At 37.8% G+C, this 6,000-nt stretch overlaps 1 pseudogene; it reads left to right on the forward strand.

The window, feature by feature from the left end:
- Positions 1-3,613: 3,613 nt before the first annotated feature.
- On the forward strand, positions 3,614-5,452 carry LOC141495784 (actin-related protein 2/3 complex subunit 1A pseudogene; annotated as a pseudogene).
- The last annotated feature ends 548 nt before the right edge of the window (positions 5,453-6,000 follow it).

The following is a 6,000-nucleotide window of genomic DNA, read 5'->3' on the forward strand; positions in this document are numbered from 1 at the left end:
CTGCAAATTGACTCACTATTGGATTTTGCTCTCATCTGCTTAGAACTGGCAAACAGATTATTGGGGTTCAGGGAGGAAGGCAAGAATCTTAGGCTTGTTCTCTCTTGCAGAAAGCCCCAGTTTTAGGAGTTCAATAATCAAGTCCATTTTGGAAGTAATTCCAAATATTTTATTATTTAAATTAGAAAATTTTGTATGGTTTTTTTTGCAAGGCAATGGGGTTAAGTGACTTGTCCAAGGTCACACAGCTAGGCAATTATTAAGTGTCTGAGGTGGGAATGTTGTTAAGTATCATCCTTATAAGAAAGTCCTCTTGATTCCAGGGCTGGTGCTCTATCCGCTGTGTTACCTAGCTACCCTCTGTAAGTTCTTTTTAGTATTTTGAGCTTCAAAATTCTCTTTCCAGTCCCTTCTCCACAATAAGACAAGAAATATCTCAATTGTACATGTGAAATCAGACAGAAAAAATTCAAAACCAACTATAGCAAAATCAGTAAGAAATAGAAAGAAAATGAGAAAAAATTATACTTCAATTCACACTGAGTTCATCAGTTTATTTTCTGGTAGCGAACAGTATATTTCATCAAGAGTCCCTTGGAATTATCTGAGTACCTAAGTTTATCAGTTAATAATCATCACAATATTGCTATTACTTTGTACAATGACCAACTTATTCTGCTCATTTCATTCTGTAGCAGTTCAAATAGGTTTTCATAGGTTTTCCTGAAACTATGCTTATTGTATTCCTTTTTTTTTTTATAGTGGTTCAGTGAGGTCCTTCATTCCATAATGGGGGTTATTTTCACAAAGATAATGGAATGATTTTGCTACCATTTTTTGCTACCAATATTTTGCTACCACAATGTAGCTGCTGCAAATATTTTTCTACTCATAAATTCCTTTCTTTTTTCTCTGATTTTCTCTGATTTAGAATCCAATGTCATAGCTGGTTAAAAAGGAATGCACAGTTTTATTGACCTTAGGACATAGTTACAGATTATTTCCCCGAATGGTTGGAACAGTTGTGAAATGTGCATTTTCATCCTAATTTCGCCACATCTCCTTCATAATTGGTCCTTTTCCTTAACTATCTCATTACCCAATCTCAGAGTTGTCTTCATTTGCATTTCTATTATCAATAGTGATTTAGAGCATTTTTATGACAATTGTTTGTTTTAATTTCTTTTGAAGACTCCTTGTTCATGATGCTTAACAATCACAATTCCATTCTTCTTTTCATTTTTAAAATGACAGTTTTATGACAAGACTTGTGGTGACCTTAAAAATATAATTATTCTGGCTGTTTACCAGCATTTCACTGAATTCCTTCTTTTTGACATTCATAACACTGGCAGAAAGCAAATAGTGTTAATATCTGTCATAGGCTGTTACTCAGCTTAAAATTTTTTTTAATTTTATTTTTATTTAAGGCAATGAGGTTAAGAGTGACTTGTCCAAGGTCTCACAACTAAGCAATTATTAAGTGTCTAAAGTCGAATTTGAACTCAGGTCCTCCTGATTCCAGGACTGGTACTTTATCTACTGTGCCACCTAGCTGTTCCTGGCTTTTAAAATATTAATGGGATTCCAAATCTTTATGGTTCAGAGGGTAATCTGAACAGAATATGACCAGAAGCAGCACCAGCAACATCAGGAAGATAGCACAGAAGGATACCTTCCTCCAGCACAGTCATTGAGTTTTTATCATACATCAGGCTCATCTGATGGCCAAGAAGACATCCAAATGTCTCTTCCATGCCATCTGACCAGGGCTTTTGACTCAACAGCATATCTTCTCTATACTGCAAGGTACATGGAAACATAGCATTAATCTTTTTTCCCCTTAGAGGTCTATGCAGAGGGAGGGTTATCTCCTTTCATGGGAGCTAAATGACAGCTCTTAGAACTTCTTGTAAGGATTTAGAATCATAGTCTAGATGGTTATTGGATCTGCTCAAATTCCTCACATTCATAAAGATTCTACGAAGTATGACTTCTCTGAGGGACCACAGAGTAGTGTCCTCAAGCAAAATGCCTTTCCACAGCATTACAAATTCATATTTCTCTCCAGAATGGATTCTTTGATGTTAATTGTGTCCTTAGTCTTAATGGTATTCTACATTCATTATATTGATAAGGTCTTTCTCCAGGATAAAAGTTTTAAGGTTGACTAAGTTCCAGCAGTCAGGAGGAAGGTCTGCTCACATATAGTACATTAACCAGGTTTCTCTACATTATGAATTATATGATGTTCATTAAGTTCTGAGTTGTAGCAGACTTCCCAAACTCCCTAAATTCATAAACAATTTCTCAATATGAATTTTCACTGTGCAATAAATTGTGTTTTGCTCCTAAAGATCTTCCCATATGCTCTACATTCATAAGGTTTCTACTCAGTATAAATACTCTGGTATACAGTAAGTTGTGGCTTATTTCTGAAGAACTTTCCATATTCATGGGGACCCTCACCAATATGAATTCTCTGATTTTCACTAAAATCGAAATAGTGGATTTTATTCAAAAGGAATCTCTCAAGTATGACAGACAACAAGTTGTGTCCTCTGTCTAAAGTACTTCCCACATTTACTAAATTCCTAAAGTCTCTCTTCAGTATGAATTCTCTAATGAACAGTAAGATATGACATCCTCTGGAAGGCCTTCCCACATTTACTAAAATCATCAGATTTCTCTGCAGTATAAATTCTCTAAGGTTGACTAAATTGTGAGTTATTGTTAAAGCCTTCCTACACTCCTTACATTCATAAGGTTTCCCTCCAGGATGAATTAATTGATGCACAGTATGTAAAGTCTTAATCTTGAAGGCCCACATTCACTACAATCATAAAAATTCTCTTACGGATATATTTGAACCCATCTCCGAAAAAGTTGTACAGGGAGATGATGCTGCAGAACTATAGCAGTTTGGTCTCTGTGGGTAAAACAGCTTCCCCTTTGCAGTTTTGATTGTATATGATATTAACTTCTGAGATATTAACAGTTATTCTTTACAAAAGACTGATATTCTTAGTCCTTAGCTGAGACACAATACTTGTGCTACCTATTAAAAAGTCTTTGCTTAATATGCCTGGAAACTGACTGCTTGACTTAATCTTATCCATGAGAGTAAATCTTCCCCTCTCTCTTATTTCAAATCCAAGATTTTCTGTTTAATCCTCCTGTAGGTTTTATCACATGATGTGTTCCCATTGTCTAAGCAGAGTCAAATGAAGTATTTTTCCTAAGTCCTACTGTGTAATCCATTTCCACATAATAGAATGTCCTTCAGTGATCCCTTCTATTATCCTTGGAATCACCCTAGCATGCATACTTTTTTCCCAAAGAGAGTTTGGAACTAATTTTGAATTCTTTTATTTTTACTAATATATTTTTTGTTTGTTTTAATTTTTATTTTTCAGTAAGATTTTGAGTTCCACATTTTTCTCTTTCCCTCCCTTCTCCCCTCCTCCCCAGGACAGTGAGTAATCTGATAGAGGATATACATTTTCAGCTATATTAAACATATTTTCATATTAGTCATGTTGTGAAAGAGGAATCAGAACAACAGGAGGAAAAACAATGAAAGGGAAAGCATAAAATAAAGTTTAAAAATGAAAATAGCCCAGCCTTCGTCTTCCTCCTCCCGCCCGCCGAGCTCATTCGCGTCGACTGACCAGAGTCCGCGAATCCTCCGCTCCGGGGCTCGTCCGCACCCTCCCCATCCCAGCTTTTTCCCTTTTGAAAACACTAAGAATAATGTCCTTACATCAATTTTTACTAGAGCCAATCACCTGCCATGCTTGGAACAGAGACCGAACTCAGATTGCTCTTAGCCCCAATAATCACGAAGTCTACATTGACAAGAAGAATGGGAACCAATGGGTGAAAGCCCATGAATTGAAGGAACATAATGGACATCACAGGTATTGACTGGGCTCCCAAGAGCGATCGAATTGTAACTTGCGGTGCAGACCGTAATGCCTATGTCTGGAGTCAGAAAGACGGCATCTGGAAACCAGCTCTGGTGATCCTGAGCATTAATCGTGCAGCCACCTTTGTAAAATGGTCTCCCCTGGAGAATAAAGTTGCTGTAGGTAGCGGAGCTAGATTGATTTCTGTGTGCTACTTTGAGTCTGAAAATGACTGATGGGTGAGCAAACACATAAAAAAGCCAATTTGTTCTACTGTCCTTAGTTCGGATTGGCACCCCACCAACGTTTTGCTGGCTGCTGGATCTTGTGACTTCAAATGCAGAGTTTTTTCTGCCTACATTAAAGAAGTTGATGAAAAGCCAGCCAGTACTCCATGGGGTACTAAGATGCCTTTTGGACAACTGATGTCAGAGTTTGGGGGTACCAGAAGTGGTGGTTGGGTCCATGGGGTTAGTTTTTCTGTCAGTGGGAATCGCCCGGCTTGGGTCAGCCACGATAGTACCGTGTCCGTTGCCGATGCCTCCAAAAACATGATGGTTTCACACCTGAAAACAGAGTTCCTCCCACTCCTGAGTGTGTCCTTTGTCTCTGAGAATAGCGTGGTGGCTGCTGGCCATGACTGCTGCCCAGTGCTGTTTCATTATGATGATCGTGGCTCCTTGACCTTTGTCTCCAAGTTAGACATTCCAGAACAGAGTATCCAGCGCAACATCTCTGCCATGGAACGGGCAACTGGACAAGAGAGCCACGACGAGGACCGCAGCACTGCTCTAGACACGCTACACCACAACAGTATCCCCCAAGTGTCTATTTATGAAGTGGACAAGCAAGACTGCGGCAAATTGTGCACCACTGGCATTGATGGAGCAATGACAATTGGGGATTTCAAGATTTTAGAGTCTTCAATCCAGGGATTACGAATCATGTGAAGCTATATTTCCATTCTCTAGCATGACAGACACTTGACAGAATGCAGCTCCAGCATTTGCATGAAGATGGGAAAGACCCTACACAAGTCAAAACTGGGAAAATATCCCTTACAGATGTTTTTTGAACATAATTGGTAAATGTATTGGTTTTAAAAAAATCAGCAGTGATGTCTTTTTGATTGGCTATTTCATTCCATTCTTGACCAAAGCTGCTCTTTAAGTAGTTTATTGTGAAAAATCGTCACACTAAATTAAAGGGAGGGGGGGAGTATGTAAATTATCTGCTAGAAAAAAATAAAAAATACAGAAAAAAATAAATTAAAAAAATAAAAAATGAAAAATACTATGCTTTGGTCTACATTCAGATTGCATAGTGCTTTCTCTCAATATGAATGGTATTTTCTATCACAAGTCCTTTAGAATTATCTTTGACCATTGAATTGCTGAGAAATGAGATAGGTAAGTGGCTAGGTGGCACAGTGGATAAAGCACCGGTCCTTGAGTCAGGAGTACCTGGGTTCAAATCCGGTCTCAGACACTTAATAATTACCTAGCTGTGTGGCCTTGGGCAAGCCACTTAACCCCATTTGCCTTGCAAAAACCTAAAAAAAAAAGAGCGAGAGATAGGTTTATCATAGTTGATCATTTCATAATGTTACTGTTAATGTGTACAAAGTACTACTGGTTCTGCTCATTTCACTCACTATCAGTTCATGCAAGTCTTTCCAGACTTCGTATGGTCCTTTGTAAATTATCTTTGGAGTCTTGCTAGCATTACCCTTTAGTTTGAACTAGTTTTGAATTCTTTTATTAAGTTTTATGGATACTTTAAAAAATTGTAAGTTCTTCCCACCCCACCAAATAAAAAGCAAAACAAAGCAAACCCATCCACCCTTTCCATCTGAGCCACTGAGCTCTCTGGTTGGAAAAAAATAATTACAACAGTCAGGTAACATCTATATGCTTTATATGATATAAGATAAATTTTGTAGTTATTCTCCCTACTTTTAAGAGTTCAGGAGTGTTTCATTGTTTTGTTCAATGACTGAATTCTGAGTTGCCTGTGCCTAGCACTTTTTCATTTTCAACAAACAGGATTTGCAGTTTCCAAATCAGAAGTGATATGCCAATTGGAAAGAAAG

This window comes from Macrotis lagotis, chromosome 1, assembly GCF_037893015.1.
Source record: "Macrotis lagotis isolate mMagLag1 chromosome 1, bilby.v1.9.chrom.fasta, whole genome shotgun sequence".
NCBI classification, from domain to species: Eukaryota; Metazoa; Chordata; class Mammalia; order Peramelemorphia; family Peramelidae; genus Macrotis; species Macrotis lagotis.